Source organism: Sciurus carolinensis, chromosome 4, assembly GCF_902686445.1.
Source record: "Sciurus carolinensis chromosome 4, mSciCar1.2, whole genome shotgun sequence".
Taxonomy (NCBI): Eukaryota; Metazoa; Chordata; class Mammalia; order Rodentia; family Sciuridae; genus Sciurus; species Sciurus carolinensis.
Genome location: NC_062216.1, coordinates 141352760 through 141373646, shown reverse-complemented (window position 1 = coordinate 141373646; position 20887 = coordinate 141352760).

Genomic DNA, 20887 nt, shown 5'->3' with positions numbered 1-20887 from the left:
TTGTGTAATCATACATTTACAAAGGGTAATGTTGTTTGATTCATTCTATTATCTTTTCCCTTCCCCCCACCCCTCCCACCCCTCTTTTCCCTCTATACAGTCCCTCCTTCCTCCATTCTTGCCTCCCCCCACCATTATGTGTCATCATCCACTTATCAGCGAGATCATTCTTCCTTTGGTTTTTTGAGATTGGCTTATCTCACTTAGCATGATATTCTCCAATTTCATCCATTTGCCTGCAAATGCCATAATTTTATTATTCTTTATGGCTGAGTAGTATTCCATTGTATAAATATACCACAGTTTCTTTATCCATTCATCAATTGAAGGGCATCTATGTTGGTTCCACAATCTGGCTATTGTGAATTGAGCAGCTATGAACATTGATGTGGCTGCATCTTTGTAGTATGCTGATTTTAAGTCCTTTGAGTATAGGCAAGGAGTGGGATAGCTGGGTCAAATGGTGGTTCCATTCCAAGCTTTATGAGGAATCTCCACAGTGCTTTCTCCATCCACACCTGGGGATTCCCCATTTTCCAAACCCACATTGTCCTCCATTCTACAAGGCAAATTTAAGAAGGATAATGGAAGATCATATTTTGAAAAAATTTTGTCATGTGAACCTAGAAGTTACATATGTTAGTTTTAGTCACATTTCAGTCAAGAACTTAGTAAGGTTGCCTTAGCCAGCTACAATGGAAACTGAGAAATGAAATCATTGTATTTTCAAATCAAAGAAGAAGAAATAGATTGTAGACCAGCTTGCCAAGGAATGCCACATAATCTCCATCCAGTAATCCTATTCTGCAGTTCTTTATGAATTAATCATACTATGTGTTTCTTTTTACTGATGATTCAATCATGCTAGTTTGTTTACTCCTATATGTTGTTATTCTAGATTAAAAGTTCATATTTTCTCAAAATTTCTATGGTCTATGTTCCTGAACCTCACAAGTCAAGTAATATAATTGTTAATACCAAATCTGTGTGAATGGAAGCGTGTCGACTCCACAATCTCAAGGAAATTTTTTTCTACCTATCCACAGTCCAAACTAAAACAGACATAATTTCTTTTTATTTCGTATTGAGGGCATACTTTTTTTTTCTCATTGACATTTACACTGAGTACAAAAGCATTTTGAAAGCATAGGCTTCATGCCAGAATCTGTTTTCCATATTTCCACATCTTAGTTGCCCTGTCCCTCATGACCATTAGCACTATCAACAGTGTTGATTACCACTATCAACCAATGCCAAGCATCCTCTCAATTCCAGTAGTCACTTCTTGTCCTAGTTCTCAATTTACATTTTGCTTTTTCACAAATATCAGCCAAACTTTTGATCACTTTTGTAAAGCATGCCCCCTAGCACATCTGCTCTCAGTTCTCACTGTTCTAGCCCTCTTTGTTTTTAGACTCTCGATATTTCACTTGTAATCCTAAGAATTTCAGTATCTGTTTGTAATGATGTTTCCAATATGCTGTTCAATATTATAAGTATTATGTCATAAGACAGTTTGCAAAGCACTTTATCCTCCACCAGGGTCTGATATATGCCCCCCATTAATCTTTTCCCAATCAATAAATGGGCTAAGAAACTGAACACATACTTCACCAAAAAAGAAATATAATCAAACAACAAATATTTGAAAAAATGTTCAATATCCTAGTAATTAGAGAAATACAAATCAAAACTACTCTAAGATTCATCTCACTACAATCAGAATGACAATTATCAAGAATACAAGCAACAATGAATGTTGGTGAGGATGTGGGGAGGTAAGGATGTGGGGAAAAAGGTATATTCAAACATTGCTGGTGGGACTGCAGATTGGTGCAGCCACTATGGAAAGCAATATGGAGATTTCTCAGAAAACTTGGAATGGAACCACCTTTTGACCCAGCTACCCAGCTCCTCAGTTTACACTCTAAGGATTTAAAATCATCATACTACAATGACAGCCACATTGATGTTCAAAGCACTTCAACTCACAATATCTAAATTATGGAACCAACCTAGGTGTCCTTCAACAGATGAATGGATAAACTATACCTTCTTGATTATTACGATAGATGTACTGTTTTAATCAACCAAAAATTGAATACATACATCCCAGATACTCCAGAGCTTGGAATCCTGTCTCATAACCACTAGTAACATTTGGGTATTGAGCACTTAAAATGCAACTAGTCAGAATTGTTATATGACATGAATCTGGATTTTGAAAACAGTACAAATGGAAGGTAAGATAACTCTTTGATGCATGTATTAAGTACATAATAGGACAATAACATTTCAGAATATTGGGTTAAATGAAAAATATTAAAACTTATGTCATCACTTTATTTTTACTTTTATTTGTAATGCTTATTACTTAGCATTAATGAGATAGTGCCCTTGTTGTTGAAGTATGTGAGGCCACTGAAATGTAAAATGGTAAGTGGGGGCTACTTTTGATAATGAAAGTAAAATCTTAGTGTTGGGTGGAGACAAAAATGGGGGTTGCAAGATGAATGGGTTAAACCTCTGCCTTGGTCCTCTTTCCACATGATATTAGAAATGGGTCTGTATGAGCACAGAGGTATATGATGATTTGGTCCAAGTGTTAAAGTTATTAGGAACTATGTATGAAATATATAGTCAGGTGTAGTGGCATATACCTGTAATTCCAGTTGCTTGGGGGACTGAAACAGGAGGATCATGAATTCAAAGTCAGTCTCAGCAAAAGTGAGGTGATAAACAACTCAGTGAGAACCTGTCTCTAAATAAAGTACAGAATAGGGCTGGGGATGTGGCTCAGTGGTTGAGTGCCCCTGAGTTAAAGCTCCAGTACCAAAATAAATAAATAAATAAATAAATAAATAAATAATTACAGATCTGGCCCAGCCAATAGTCAGTTTCTATTCTGGGTCCACTGATATGCCTAGGAGATTAAATTAATAAGAAAAGGGCATACATATACATTGTAGACATTCACAACACATACATAAAAAAAATAATGTATTTTATAGCAATTTTTTTTCATTTTTGGAACTTCTAAAATGGAATCTTTTGAGTTTAAAAAAAGAAAATTAATTTACCTCAACTTTTTAATGTAATTATTGGTAAGATTACAGCTGAAAATTATGCATTTTAAACAATAAACAGTTTAAATTTTCAAATAAAAAGCTTTGTTATTATAAAATGATACTATTCCTGTTCCTATAGGTCAGTCTATATTACTGCCTTTGTAAGAGAAAGAAATTCAATAGCAGTAGGAAAGGATCAACTGGTTTATAAAAAGCATAATCCCAGTAGTGCATTGTTAAGTTATATGTATTATGTGTGACTTTGCCTCTTTATCTTACAGAAAAATATCTTTAGAGTTTTATGTTTCCCATAAATATTTACTTAACCTTATTTATTTATTGGATACTAGAGATTGAACCCGGGGTGCTTAACCACTCAGCAACATTCCCAGTCTTTTTTATTTTAATTTTTATTTTGACACAAGCTCTTGCTAAGCTTCTTAGGGTGTCCTTAGTTGCTAAGGCTGCCTTTGAGCTTGCAAACCTCCTGCCTCATCCTCATGAGATGCTGGGATTAGAAGTGTACACCAATATGCCCAGTTTTACTTCTATTTTCAGGTGTAGCACTATTCAAACGGCAATATGTGTTTTCAAAACATTTTGCAGAATTTTCAGATACGGTTTTTTGAAAGCATATTTTTAAAAATGTATAATGTGAAATTTTTTTGAAATCATACAGCATCTTTTCTAATTTTTACTTTGTTTATAAAAGTACACTTTGTATAGATAATAATTCACCTACTTAACATATGTTATTAAAATAGAACAATACTTGACATTCAACAAATATGCAGTGATGGAACAGTGTGTGTGTGTGTGTGTTTGTGTGTGTGTGTGTGTGTGTGTGAGAGAGAGAGAGAGAGAGAGAGAGAAAGAGAGAAAGAGAGAGATTTTGTGCAGATCCTACTGGCTGGCTAATTCAATTTCCACCCCCATGAATGTTCTGCCTCTCTCTTTCTTCTACCAAGAGTAGAGGCTTGACATTAGTTAAGTTCCACTGTCCCTGCATCCACTGCACATGGAGAGGTTCATATGACATATTTTTGAACAATAAGTTTTACATGAGAGTCTGCAAAGTGTACCCATGGGAAAATGCTTTCTTATAAAATGGATATTTATAGCTAGAAACAACCTTCTCCTTTATTTTTATCTCAAATGTGGATGTTTTTACTGGACCCACTGTGATTCTATTAGGGTTTTGGGCAGAAATTAACACAGATTAAGTACCAGATTATTAAGGTCCTATGTTACTCTGTCACTTCCTCTTCTACTGAAAAGATAAAAAAAAAAAAAAAAAAAAAGAAAATAATTTGTTGAAGTCACTGCCAGTCAGGATTTCCTTCGTAAAGACAAAGAAAAATAATTAATGTATTTCATAAGCCTTATGGTAGGTCTTTCGCTTAAATATAGTGTCTGCATCAATTTATTTTTATATTGTATTGTCGCCTTTAATCAATTCTCTGATATCAGCTTCCCTCTGCAAACAGCCCAAAGGCAATGATTGTAAGACATCAAAAGCCACAAATGTTGATTATTTTTATGTATTAAGCAATATGTGTAAGCTTCAAACCCCTTATCTAAAAATATTTGTGGTAGAAAGTTAAATCCATTAGCATGTTTATAGAAAAAAATTAACAGATTTTGAACAAAGATCTTTTTCCTCTAATTTAAAATCCTTCAGAGGGTGTGATTTTTATTTTTAGAAGAAAAATAATGCCAAGAGGAATTTAACTCAATGTTTCAATATTTTTATCACTCATTTCTCTTCTCTAGTATTGGAAAAGAAATGCAATGAGAAATGAAAATTGAGCAATGTTCTAGTAGCTATTAATGTTCATGATTTCAGTCATAATTGTATTTTAGTTTTTGTCAAGGGTTTCCTCATTTGTATTTCTCTAAGGCATGATGGCTAAGGTGCCATTTGACATATAATTTGAAGTATTTAAATAATAACTTGTAGGCAGTGACACTTTCTGTTCTGTGTACAGTTGCCAGATGAGGGGTTTCCCCCAAAATGGATTTCCCAGACCTCCTCTCTGCCAATGTATTATAAAATAGCTCCCTCCAGGTATTTCAGCAGATTCAGGAAACAATTTTGCTGCCATTAGCTTTACCATGTTGGGTCAGAGGCGCTTCATAAACCCTTGCATGGTCATTTTAATTTTACGGTTTTTATTGAGAGAAAGTCATAAAGTAGTCTAAACCATAAAAAATCAAAGACTAACATTCCTGTGCTTTTACAAAGGCATAGTTTCCATTATTTGAATGTTTCAAGGTCTGAACAAATTTATTGAATATATCATAACCCCTTTTAAATTTCTGCATCATTAAGACAAGGCAAGAACAATGAAAAATGCCCACTGAATCTGTATAGGAAATTACCTGAGCAAATAGTGGAGAAAAAATAGTATTCTTAAGGTTATTTTCTTTTATATTAAGAAAGTTAGTTATGGACTATATGTTATATTAACATGCCAATAACATATGATTTATTCTTTACCAGGAAATAATTTTTCATTAATTAAATCTTCCATTTATAGTGAAGAGAAATTGAATTCCAGAACACTAATAAGGTAAAATATTTTCTTTATTATAAGTAACCATAACTATATTAACAGTGACATTTTCTTCTATATTCAAGTTAGATCTCTAATTAGAAGGATAACTATAATATATTCTGAATTGATGGCATACTATCAGTTGATGTACACAATTACATTCATATAGTTAAATAGATTCACTTAGTTATCCCAATTACTATAATCCTTCCAGAAAAAAATTAGCTCTTAAAGTCTCAATTTGAAATATTTCATATATAAACAGAGTAAATAAGTATAATATTAGAAAATATAATATGAATACTTGTGAATTCATCAAATAGCATATGATAGCACACTTTGTAACTTTTAAGTGTTATCTTCATCCCTTAACTTTTCAACTAAAATCCCTTATCATTTTATTTCTTATCTTCATATTTTAAATAAAAATAACACAGTATAACTTTGTTTTTGACCACAGTAAATACTGGATCATACAATATGTATTTTTGTCATATTTGTTAGTTTTATACATTATGTTTCCCAGTGTGTCTATAGTTATCTCTTTATTATTATAATTTTGTATGTCTTTTCTGTTTTTTCCTGATTACTCTTGTGAGTAATTTTCCGAACCTTTTGAAGATGAAATTTCCAACTTTTCAATCTTCTTTTACTTATTGATTTAAATTATATCATTCTTGTTCTTTGTCAATTTACTCCTTTATGTTTAGCATATTTTATCCTATTTTGTTTATAACATGTAAGTTGGGATCCCCAGTTATTACTTTTGTCTTTTCTTTTTAATATGTGCATTAAATACTATAAAAGTTTCCATGAATTTTTTTTGTTTTATTGTATAAAATTTGATGTTACATTTTTAAGATCATATAGTTGCATCTTACTCTGCATATTGTAGATATAAGATCTTGACTTAGCACTTCAAGGATATTCTCCTTTTCTATGTCCTCTGTGTTGCAGTTGATAAGCCAACTGTCAGTCTGACTTTTTTTATGGGCAATAGTGTTGTTTTGTGTTTTCCAAAATGCTACTAAGTTGTTCTTGACTTCAATGCTATAAAGTTTCTCTTTGCTTGATCATGCTTAGGATGTTTTGCTGAGCTTTATGAGTCTGAGGATTCATGGGAACACCATAACATCTTTGAGCTCATGTTTCTTCCAAAAGGTGTATATTACTTTGGCCAGCTGCCTGGGCAACTCAATTGCTAGGCTAATCGAAAGGTTCAGCTACTCACTCACATAATTGGTACCTTCTTGGGAAGACTAAAACAGCTGGAGCTCCTTAGTTCCCTCTCTCTATGTGTATGAGCTCTCTCCACCATAAAAGCACTGGAATATGTATATTTTTTATATTGTAGTTTAGAGTTCCAAAGGCACTTGTCCAAAAAGAACCAGATGGAATATGTATTGCTTTTTATCACCTTTCCTCAGAGTTCACAAAGCATCATTTCTTTCATACTCTATAATATGAAATTAAGAGATTCTTTCAGGTTAAAGGGGAGGGGGCCTTGTTAGAAGAGGTTCTGAGAATGGATATATATGGTTATATTTTGGAAATCACGTTCTCTCCTAGGATGTAAACTATTGACAACATTTTAGAAATGTCTTAGCTATACTTAGCTATACCTCATTTCAGAGATTCAGGTAACATGGATATGAGATTTGAACTTTCATGAAGGATATTTATGATTTTAAATGCTGAGATGTCTCCTTCCCAATCTAAGATCAATCTAAGAAATATTCCTAATCTAAGAAATTTTACAAGACAGATAATATTCTTTGTGAATGAAGATTATCAGTTCATCTAGTAGCATTAGGTGATGTCGACCTGTTTAACCCACCAATGGAACCAATGAAATAATAGATTCAAAGCCTTATTCCTTTTTATCCTTCCACTCCTTTTAAAATCAAAAAGTTGGTAGGTGTTCCATTACAGAGGGGTTGGAGCATAAAAGAGGGAGTCTGAGGAACTACATGGAAAGGCATCTTCTATTTCTTTATATGGGAACTAATTAATCAAGTGACTTCACTTTGTGAAATTAATCTGTACATATGTAATTTTTACTCATGCCATGAGCTGTACTTCAATAGAATAAAAAACACATAAAATATAATGAAAACTGTGGATAACAAATGAATTACAAGTGACCTCTTAGGGCTGTCTCCTGTTTCAGCATATAATTGCCTTTGATTTGTGATTTGTTCAATTTAGTTTTTTTTTTTTTTATTTATTTTTATTGTAAACAAATGGGATACATATTGTTTCTCTATACATGGAGTAAAGGCATACCATTTGTGTAATCATACATTTACATAGGATAATGGTGTTTGGTTCACTTTGTTATTTTTTCCCTTCCCCCCTATCCCTCCCACTCCACTTTTCCCTCTATACAGTCCCTCCTTCCTCCATTCTTGCCCCCTTCCACACCCCATCATGTGTCATCATCCGCTTATCAGCGAGATCATTCATCCTTTGTTTTTTTGAGATTGGCTTATCTCACTTAGCATGATATTCTCCAATTTCATCCATTTGCCTGCAAATGCCATAATTTTATTATTCTTTATGACTGAGTAATATTCCATTATATATATATACCACAGATTCTTTATCCATTCATCAATTGAAGGGCATCTAGGTTGGTTCCACAATCTGGCTATTGTGAATTGAGCAGCTATGAACATTGATGTGACTGCATCTATGTAGTATGCTGATTTTAAGTCCTTTGGGTATAGGCCAAGAAGTGGGATAGCTGGGTCAAATGGTGGTTCCATTCCAAGCTTTCTTGAGGAATCTCCACACTGCTTTCCAGAGTGGCTGCACTATTTTGCAAACCCAACAGCAATGTATGAGTGTACCTTTTCCCCCACATCCTCACTAACACCTATTATTGCTTGTATTCTTGAGAATCGCCATTCTAATTGGGGTGAGATGGAATCTTAGGGTAGTTTCAATTTGCATTTCTCTTATTACTAGAGATGTTGAACATTTTTTCATGTATCTGTTGATTGCTTGTAGATCATCTTCTGTGAAGTGTCTGTTCATTTCCTTAGCCCATTTGTTGATTGGGTTATTTGTATTCTTGGTGTAGAGTTTTTTGAGTTCTCTATATATTCTGGAAATTAGTGCTCTATCTGAAGTATGCGTGGCAAAGATTTTCTCCCATTCTGTAGGCTCTTTCTTCACATTGCTGATAGTTTCCTTTGCTGAGAGAAAGCTTTTTAGTTTGAATCTATCCCAGTTATTGATTCTTGCTTTGATACACACACTTTTTTTTTTTTTTTTTTTGGTACTGGGGATTAAACCCAGGGGCACTTAACCACTGAGCCACATTCCCAGCCACATTTTTATTTCTTTATTTAGAGGCAGAGACCCAATGAGTTGTTTAGGGCCTCACTAAGTTGCTGAGCTGGCTTTGAACTCATGATCCTTCTGCCTCAGCCTCTTGAGACACTGGGGATTACAGGTGTGTACCACCACACCCAGCTCACACACACACACTCACACACACACACACTATGTTCAGTTATATCTTTAAATTTAGTTTTCATATTTGATCTATCAATTTTTATGCTTTGTAGTTACTTTTATTCTCTAATCCACTGTGTTGCTAAAAATGGAAGAATCAAAGTGTAGAATTTCTCCTACTAAATTATCTTTAATATACCACTATTTTAATATACTCAAGTCTACCACCATCTACATAGCATATCATACCTGAGAGAAGGAATATGCTGTTTGGAGAAATTTTCTAGATGATCAAAGTATAAGTCAAACTATACTGTGGTTTGAACTATGAACATTCACAAAGAATTATTTATCTGTGGTAGAATGGCATGTATTAAAACTCAGACTGGATTTCTTTTTGTTTTTTAAAAAGGAGAAAATTAGATCTCCCCAAAAATACAAGATATGAAAAGAAAGTGCAACACTTTTTGTGGTCTTTACAATTTTTTTTCTTTTAGAATATTATAGAATAGTGAGATGTTCTTTTATCATGTACACATAGGTCTTATTACCATAGTCACACAGAGTTTTCTTGTTTGGTACCTGGGATCTTAATATTTACATTGATAATTCAGTTACTGATACAGTTAATTTCATACTGAAATAAATGGGACTTATATATGAACCTTTCAACCCACCAACACTGCAACAGAAAACTTGGAATCTCTGTACTTAGTCATGTGGCACTGAAGGAAAAAGCTGCTGGCATATTTGGTTTATCCAGGATGAGGCCACTAGCCCAGCCCAACACAGCTCACAACAAAGATGTAAGAATAATGGTTTGGTTCTAGAATATTTAACACTCCTTTGGAAAGTTAGACTGCAAGTAAATGCTAAAGAGGCAGTGAGGAGGTTATATTTGCTCAATTAGTCAAAAACATTCTGAATAGCTCTCATTTCTCAGATTCTGTTCTAAGTTATAAATACTCTGGGATTGCTAAGACATAACTCATTGATTTCCAAGAACTCACACAATGGTTTTCTAAAGCAGTAATATTTAAAAAAATGAATATGAAAAATGTTTAGTTAACAACACATTCCTCTTTTATAGACATGACTCTCCCTTTTTCATTATTCAAAAGAGTGAAAACATAACATTTCAGCGTGCATGTGTTTGAGGTTGCATGCTTTCTTTCTTTTAGTCTTTTTGGAATTTCAAGTCATGGCTGTTCCCACTGTACAGGATAGCATGCTATTTGCAGGCTCTTTTCAGTGAAGACCTATGCTTCAAGACAGGTGATGATGTGCAAAGCACAGCTATATTCAGATCAGCCCATAATCTAAAAACAAAATAATGCTGACATTGAGATCCCCCAGGAGAACTTGGCATACGCCCTGGGTAAAAGCCAACATCAATCGTAATCAATGTCTTACTCATTACCCCAAGCTCTGGCTCCTCTAATTTTATACATAAAACAAGCTACCCAGATCTCACTACAAAATGTTTTCTTCTGAAATGTTTCAGCCACAGAGAACCATTGACAGCAACCTCATTTCATTTGATAGAGATTGATTTTAATTGGAATTTTTTTCAACAACTTTGGTGAGATACAATTGATATAAAAGAATTGCACATACATAATATGCATATTTTGTTGAGTTTAGACAAATTCAAACACTCATGATATCATCACCACAATTAAGGTAATAGACGTATCCAACACCTCTCAGTTTCTTTTGTCTTTTTGCTGTTGTTTTTCATGTTTTGTTTTCATTTTTTGATAAGAACACTGAACATGAGATCTACCATCTTAGGAAAGAACATAATATTATATTATTAACTGTAGACAAGTAGTTAAAAATAGATCTCTAGAACTTTAGAAGATTTCTATAGCTTACTCTTCTAGTATAACTGGAACTTTACACCCACTAAATAACTCCTGTGCATTTCTTCCACCCTTAGATACTTTCCTCTAGGTTCATCCATTTTACCAGACATAGCAAGATTTCCTTATTTTTTTAAGACTGAATAATATTCTATTGTAAGTATTTTGATGGAGCTCTGTGCTGTTTCCATATCCTGGCTATTGTGAATAACCAGTATCTCTTTGAGATAATTCTTTTGAATCTCTATCAGGAGTGGAATTGCTGAATCACATGGTAGTTTTATTTTAAAATTGCAAAGAAATTTCCATACTGTATTTCATGGCTTCTGCATCACTTTAGGTTCCAACCAATCATTTGTAGGGTTCTACTTCCTCCATATCCTCATCAGCTTACTTTTTTTTTTTCTTTTAATAACAGGCGTTGTAACAGGAAATGAGATTTCATTGTAGTTTAGATTTGCGTTTCCCTGATCATTAGCGATGTTGACCACCTTTTCATATGCCCATTAGTCATGTGAGTGTCTTATTTGAAGAATTATCTATTTGAGAGTTTGAAAGTTTTTAACTGGGTTATTCTCCTTCCAGCATATTTGGTTTTTGTTTTGTTTTGTTTCTGCAATTGCCTTGTGTATTTCTTGTAGATTTTGCATATTAATCTCTCAACAGATATAGTTGTAAATTTCTCCTAGTACATAGGTTGCCTTTTCATTCTCCTAATTGCTTTTTTTTTGCTATGTAGTTTTGTAGCTTCCCATATTCTCACTCTTCTATTTTTGTTGTTACTTCCTGTGCTTTTTTGCGATGTGTCAAATCATCACCAAGACCCACGTTAAGAAGCTTTTTCTTTATGTTTTCTTCCAGGAGTTTATTAGCATTTCATTTCTTCCATTAAGCCTTTAATCCATGGATTTACTTTTGTGTATGGCATAAGGTAGGGGCCTGTTTTTATATTTTTGTATGTGTATATCCAGTTTTCTCAATGTCATTTGTTAAAGAGAATCTCTTTTTTTCTATTGTGTTTTTTTCTGTTTTGTTCTATTGTGTTTCTAATGTGTTTAGACCCTTAGTCTAAATCCATTTAACTTCATATACATGGATTTATTTCTGGATTCATCATTCTGTTTCTTTGGTCCGTATGCCCATATTTTTGTCAGTATCATGATGTTGTAATTATTGTTATTTTGTAATATAGTTTAGAATTAGAAAATGTAATGGTTTGCTTTACCTTTGTTCTTTCAAGATAAGTTTGGGTTTTCTAAGTCTTGAAATTCACATGAATTTTAAGATTACTTTTCCATATGTATAAAAATTCCTAATTGGATTTTGATAGTTATAGCTTTGAAACTACAATACTTAGATGGCATCGGTATTTGAGCATTAAGCCCTCTTATCCCTGATTAGTGGACTTTTACTTGTTGTTTCTTTAATTTCTTTGATCAATGCTTTATCTTTAGTGTACACAATTGCAAATATATTTTGCAAATTCATATCATTGAGAAATCAAAACTTTTATATGTAATTTATAAAGTATCTGAAATTTAAAAGGAGGAGAAATATTGAGCTGAAGAACACCTCATTAGCTACATTATTTGGAAAAATTGCTCATTGTAAACACAAACCACTCTTTGGGTTATTTAGACTGACTGTACATTTATCTGTAAATTATATGTGTAAGAAGCACATTTTTACATTTAGCCTTTCCTGGAAGACAGAGAACATAAGATACTACTCAGTATTTGTCAAAACAAGTTGCACCCTCCATCCCAACCACACCAAACTACATATGTCTCCTGAATGTCATTCCAGCTCATGCTGGGCCTTTTGCCTAAAATTACATTTCCTCTACTCCCACCCACTACCACACACACATAACATAATTATGTCTGCCTTGTAAACAGTGATTCCTCTTCCAATATTATCATATTTCTTGTAGAATGTTAGTTTGTTAATCTTTGAATTCCTTGTTTAGTAAGAATTTGCTACATAGGTATATAATGAATGAAGAATAAATAAACAAAAGAAAAAATAAGTAACCAATATATGGAATATATTGCATGAAATACTATGATAAGGATTTATGTAACATTTAGTTTCCTTAAAGGACCAATTTGAGATTTTTATAGAATATAAAACCAAAGAAGTAAGAAAGCAAGAATGTTTTTAATTTATGAGGAATTATAATGTTGAAAATAGCTCAAAGCATAAAATAATGTATGAAATCATCATAGTAAAGCAAAAAAAAAAAATCTGCTTTGATTTGTTGGGGAAACCTACATATAATGTGTGTGTGTATAAGAAACAGAGGTATAACCAAAAAGACTAACGTATAGGGCGTGTAAATTTAACAGAAAGAAAGAGTTTCAAGCAATGATAAGATTGTGTAAAATGTTTGTTGGAATGACATAAGGACATTTGTAATTTGAGAAGTAACAGCAGGGAAAACTATTAGCAATATGAATGAACACTTAAATTAAAGTTAAGTATTTCAAGACACTTGTACTCAGCAACTTTTCATTTTTAACAAAGATACTATTAGAATCTAAAGAAAAATTTGCATTTTAAGTTTACAGACAAAGAGCAAATACAAAATACCATAGGTTTTAAGAGATCTTTCCTTCGTAAATAACTGAAGCTAATAATTAGGGGAAATATATGCATTTACTTTTTTTGATTAAAATTACATTGTTTGGAAAACATGCAATTCTTTACTGATTCATATGTTATTCATATTATATGTTGTTTTTCATAAATTTTAGTTAGTAGATTTTACTATTGTTTAAAAACAAAATTTTGCTGCTCTTTATTGAAATTGACTTACTCACTGTAGCATTCTGAAACATGTGAATGATTTTGGTACTTCATATGATTTAATGTTGACCCATTTTTCCCCTTTATTTTTCTTTCTAAATCAGTAGGTGCTTTTAAATATAGCATTTAATAGGAACACATTAATCTCTGGTTTTTCCTTATTTTAGGGCCACATGCAGAGTTCTGAGGGTCATATAAATTATTTTTTAAACATATGTAGGAATATGCCTACCATTGATGGGTGACTGGTGCTTCCAGATTTCACTTTGTTCTTATTTTTGTGACTCAATTTGTTGAAAAGCATATTAATTATCTGGATGCAATATGCTAAGCTTCTTATGTGCTATTTTTAAGTTTATACCAGCATTTTCCTAGGCTGCTGTTTTGTTTAGAACATTTGTATTTGGCTTTGACTTGATGCAACCCCTTATAAATTTTGTGTGTTAAGTAGTGAGAAATAGGAACTTAGTACCCCTCTATACAGTTCCCTGAGGTTAAGTAGGGATTTATCTCCATATTTCACACAGTCACTTGTGGGCACCTCTCCTGGTTTACCATATTCCAAGACTCCACCCCTATCCCAAGGTACTACTGGAGCATCATGTTGCAACTTTACTCTTTAGCCTGATCCCAACCAAGCATAAATATTTCTGTTAATCAGTCTTCTGACACTGACAAAATTACCTGAGAAAAACAACTCAAAGTAGAAAAGGCTTACTTTGCTTCATGGTTTCAGAGATTTTAGTCCATTATCTGCTGACACTTTTGTTGTGTCTCTGTGGCAAGACAGAATATCAAAGTGGAAGGGCCTGGCAGAGCAAAGCTGTTCACCTCAGGGCAGCAGGATGCAGTAAGGGAGAAAAAGAGAGGCTGGGGACAAAAGAAACCTTCCAAGGTACAACACACCACTTCACCATGACCAACTTCCTCCAACTAAGCCTCCTTGTCCTAAAGTTTCCACCACCTTCCAGTAGTGCCACCACCTGAACCAAGCCTTCAACACATGAACCTTTGAGAAGACATTGTGAATCCAAACCATAACAAAATTCTTTAAAAATATGCATTAGGTCAGCTTACTCCTCTGCTGCCACACTAGCTTGACTTCCATCTTACTTTAAGCAAAAGTTGTAATTATTGCTAGTCACCTGGCCCCCTAATGGCCTTACTTATCTTGGTCTATTATGCTTTATTTTTGCCCACTGATGAAGTTCTGCTGTTAATTGTTCCTACTACCAGAAATGTGATTGTCTCACATATGTGCAGCTGAGTTTACCATGATAGAAGTCACTTATCTCCTATTCCAGACCAGTTTTAGAATAACACAATTTTAAAAATAGAATTAGATTTAATGGAAAAGTAACCTAGTGAGATTAACTTTCCTACAAATAAAAATTATGAAATATAGGGAAATATAAAAAATATGACAAATTTGATGGAACAACAATGTAGCCAAAAATAGTCAGAAACCAAAAGAATATTTAAAATGTAAAAACAGGAAATGTACTAGGTAAGACTTAACCTATTTGCGTCATTTTTTCCTGGGGACATGTAGAATTCAAGGGATTTTAGGATACCAGGAAGGTATAGATTTATTAGTTTTAAATGTCACAGATGAAGTTCAGAGTAAGTGAATAGTGTGTAAAGAATGAATAAGGTCCCTCCCAAGATGTGCCCATACTAATTCCCAGAAACTGTGAATATATATCATTACATGCACAGAACTTTGCAGATATGACTAATTTAAGGACCTAGAAATGAAACAATCCCGAATTTCACAAAGAATTCTCTGAGTAAACAGAATGGTCTTTATAAAAGGGAAATAGGAGGATCCAAAACATAAAGAAAAGATTTTGTGACAGAAGCAGAGTTAGAGGGATGTGTTCTGAGGATGGAGGAAGGGGTTCAGGAGCCAAAAAATGCAGACATTCTTAGGGAGCTAAAAGGGAAAGCAGACAGTTTCCCCTCCTAGTCAATAGAGGAACAAACCTTGATATTATCTTGATTTTAATCCAGTTAGACTGATTTAGAATTTATTATTACAGGAACTGTCATAGATAATAAATTTGTGTTGTTTTAAATCACTAATTTGTTATAGCAACAATAGAAAGCTAATAAGCAGTAAACTCTTGGAATTGAGGAGTCTCTAAAACTTGTGTTGAACTTCTATCAAAATACTTGGCTGAAATATGCATGTGCACAAAGGGACCGTGTTAATTTATTAAGATATGTTATCAAACTTGAAGAAAGAAGATATTGTTAAAGAAAAATGTGCAACTTCTCAAAGACCTGCAGCGCAATGCCAAGTAGTATATTATATATTTAATTAGCGTCCTTAAAAGAAATGAGTGTAAAATATGACAGGAAAACAGGTTAAAAGAAATACTGGTGGGTAATTCTGTGAAGGATGGCTAACTTGAGGAACTTGGTGTACTTCCTTCTACAATGATGGAACAAAACAAAGAAAAAGCAGATCCACTGGGGTGTTTGAGGCAGAGCATTGGAATACAGTGGAGATGTGGCGGAGATATTATACAGTAAGATATACATAATGACCTTAGAAAAAAGGAACACAGTATCTACCATTCCATCTCTTGAGATCAAAATTAACCAAAGGACTTCACTTAGTGGGGACAGAGTTACTGGAGCTCCCCAGTAACCCTCATGTACACCACAGACAGTTTAGGAATTTACTGAGGGAGACCCCTGCAGCTTTACAGGCCCCAGGTTACCACATTGTTACGTTGTCCCACCAAAAAGAGCTGAACCTTTGTTATGCCTTCCTCCACTGAGGCTTTTACTGCATGGGAATATCTTGAAATCTCACCCACCACAGGGTCCTGTGAAGTAGTCCATCATCTGCTCCTAGGATCTGCCAACCTGTGCTCAAAATGAGACATGAGGCTCTGTCATGTCTCTATGGACCCATGAAGCATCTGGGAAGACCCACCCTGAGGGACTCAGGGTAAAGAGAGCCCCAGAAAATAAATGGACTATTCTACCCACTCCCTTATTGTCCCAGAAGAAAACACATTCCTGTCCACTCTCCTTGGTCCCAAGAAACATCCAAGCAGCATTGCCCACCTTTCTACTACCCAGGAAGCAGCTAGATGGTCCCACTCATGAACATGTAAACCCAGGATATACCAATCAATCATCCCTGATTAGCTTAGGCTGTCAAGTTACTCCAGCATCAACAGACAGACCCATGCATCCTGTGGTCCCAAGAAGTGATTGAGCAGCCTATTTTCAGAAGCTCAGCCCACTGAGACATGAAGAAGCAGATGCTGAGTTTCAACCACCCATCTTCAGCCTGGGAAGCAGCTGGACTGACTTCTCTGAGCAGGTTGGTCCCTGATGACCCCAAGAAGTCACCTATGGAACCTCTGGAAACTGACAGGTATTCCATTTAGGGGTAGTGATACAGCCTGGGTCCTGTACGACCCTCAGATATCAATAGGTACTATACCTTGTTACCAGACATGCTATGCCAAATCCACCTGGACACACTGGGATGCCCCACCCACACAAAGCCCACAGAAACTGGGGAGGAGGACAAAGTATCTCTGTTTACAGGCACATGATATCATATATTGAAAACCTAAAGCTGTTCACCAAAAACTTTTTAGAGCTGATGAATTCGGTAAGGTTACATGATACAAAATCAACATACATAAGTCAGTAGCAATATTTGTACACCAGTAATAAAATTACTGCAAAAAAAAAATCAAGAAAGAAAGTCTATTAACAATAGTGACAAAATAAAATACCCAGAAATAAACGTAATTAAGGAAGCACATAATTTATAGAATGTAAATTACAAAGCAGCGATAAAAGAATTTTTAAAAGACACATGCAAAAAGTGATCAAACATCCCTTGTTCATGAATTAATGTTGTAAAAATGTCCATAGTACCAGAATTGATATACATATTAAATGAAATTCCTACTAAAATATCAATGATATTTTTTCATAGAAACAAAAAACACAGTCCAAAAATGTATATCGAATCATAAAAGACCACAAATATTTAAAACAATCGTGAGTAAAAAGAAGAAATATTTTAGCATTATAATACCTGACTTCAAAACATACTACAGGGTGAAAACCCAAACAGCACATGCCCTGAGAACAAACACAGAGATCAATGGAACCGAACAAAGTACTATAAATACATTCACACATTTAGAGTCAAGGATCGTCCACCAAAGCAGCAAGAAAATGCATTGAAAAAAGGAAAATCTCTTCACAAAACAGTGCTGGGAAAATTGGATATAAATATGCAGAACAATAAAACTAGGCCTCTCTCATCATATAAAGAAATCAACTCAAAATGGTCTAAATTTTTAGACCTAAGAGTATGAAAAATATGAGTAGGAAATATAGTAGATGCATTTAAAGACATTGAACAAAGTTTTATTGTTTTGTTGTTGTTGTTGCTTTGTTTTGGTTTTTTTTTTTTGTTTTTTGTATTTTTTTAGAAGACCCTAAAAGCACAGAAATAAAAGGCCAAAATTTGAAAAATGTAATTACATCAAACTAAAAGCTTCCTTTCCAGCAAAGGAAACAATACAGTGAAGAGACAACATACAGAATAGAATAAAATATTTTGCAAACACAACAAGGGAGTATTTCCAAAAATCTCAACTAAAGGAAAGCGTAAATTTATTCAAATTAAATTTTAATTTATTCAAATTAAAAATGGGCAAATTACCTGAATATGCATTTCTCAAAAAAGGATCCACATATGACCAACAAGCTTATGAAAAAAAAAATGTTCAATATCAGTTAGCCTCAATCAGGGAAATGTATTTCAAAACCACAGTAAGATACTATTTCTCCACTGTTAGAATGATAATTATCAAAAAGATTAAAAATAAATAAATAAATAAATAAATTCCAATGTGGATATAAAGAAAGGGGAATGCTCTTATATTTTTGGTGTAAATATAAATTAATAGAGTCTTATGGAAAACATTATGAGGATCTCTCAAAAAAACTAGAAATAGAACTACCACATGATTCATCAATCCACTACTCTCTATATACACAGGAGGTGACACAGTAAGTTGAAAAGAAATCAGCAACACATATTTATTGTAACACTGTTTACAATATCAACCTAAATGTTCAGCAGTTTCCTAATTTGTCTTTCAGCAGTGGAGTATAAGAATGTGATTGGTTTATGAGTGTTAATCTTGTATCTTGCTACATTGCTAGATTCATTTATGAGTTCCAGAAGTTTTCTGGAGGAGTTTTTTGGGTCTTTTAAATATAGAATCATGTCTTCAGCGAACAGATAATTTGAGCTCTAGTTTTTCTATTCATATTCACTTTATTTCCTTCTCTTGCCTAATTTCTCTGGCTACAGTTTCAGGGACTATGTTGAATAGGGGTAGTGAAAGTAGACATCTTTGTCTTCTTCTGTTTTTAAAGGAAATGGTTTATTCTTTTGAGAAGAGTCTTTTCAGCTCATTTGCTCATTTATGGACTGGATTATTTGTGCTTTTGTTGCTAACTATTTTGGGTTCATTATATATTCTGGATATTTATCTTTGTCAAGAGAGTAGCTATAAAGATTTTTCTCCTGTAGATTGTGTCTTCACTCTGTTGTTTCCTTTGCTGTGAGGAAGTTGTTTGTTTTGTTTTGTTTTTTTAATCTGATGCCATCTCATTTGTTGATTCTTGTTATTATGATCTGAATGAACTATTGAAGTTGTATTCAGGAAGTTTTTGCCTGTGTCTGTCTGGAAGTGTTTCTTCTGGTTTTCTTTTTGTTTGTTTGTTTTTCTAGTAATTTAAAACTTTAAGGTCTTACATTTAGGACTTTGATCCATTTTAAATGATTGTTTTATAAGCGCATGCATATCTTTATAGTTGATAATCCAGATTTTTAAAAATGCTCTTTCTGTGATTATGTAGCAATCCTGGAGAGTTGGGAATAAAAGTGTAGGGGGACCCCCATACTGACATGCACTTTCTTTCTCATATTGCACTGCAGTTTTTACATACATAAAAGAAATGTGCTCTGTGAAGTGTTTGGAGTCCTTTCAATTATCACAATTTTTTAATATTTTGAATATTCTGTATGGAATTTCTGTAAATATGGAGGCAGAATATTAACAGAGTCATCATGAAGGAGGCTTTCACTGCCCAAATCTAGTCTTATTTGTATACAAAATAAAGAACGGTAACAAGGGATGATTATTCATCATAAAATATAAATTAAGTACAGATATTTAAATATATATGATATTCTTTGTACATATAAATACATATAAAATATTTATTATGACCTATGAATAAATAAATGCTTGAGAGAAATGAGAAAACACCTTCTTAGAAGAGAATATAAACAATTAAGTAAAAAAACAACTTGTTAATCATCACTAGATGCTTAAAAATAATTGGTGAAAATTTTATGGGAAGTGAGATATTTATTTAACCTTAAAATTTCTTTTCACACTGTACTTATTCATTGTAAAGGAATGTGCAGTATTTCCTCTGTGGATAAACCTGGTAGATATCACCTTATATAGAGGACCAAAGCCAACCAATATCTAGAACAGAAAAACCATTCATCAAGCTTCCTCATAGGAAGAACTGAGATGAATACATCACTTCAGTACAACTCCTGACAGAGATCCAAACTGAGAGGCCGTCTATTAATTTTTTTTAGAGTCCTGTACTTTTGAAAAATATTCAAGGTAAGAATGAAAACGGAAGTCAGAGTGCTCCAAAGTAAAGGAGACTCAATGTTTTTATATTATATAAAGTACATGAACTAGGATTTACCTTAGAATCTAGTGAAAAAAATGTTGATGGAATATTTTTCTAAATGTAAATATGGGTGATAAATGTTACACCATAGTTAATGTTCTACAAAATTTAGTTAAATTGTTTCTTTTTGATGTGTAAGAGAAAGTTCTTGTTCTGAGAAATAATTTCTGAAGTATTTAGGGGCAAATTTGCATGGTATTTCCAACTTAAAAAAATTTCACCCATATCTACAGAGAAATAGATCATTATATCATTATATTAATTCAGTTATGTGTGTGCTCAGATAGACAATTTAGATATTTAAATTTAAATTATATATGTTGTAGATATATCTAAATTGTCTATCTGA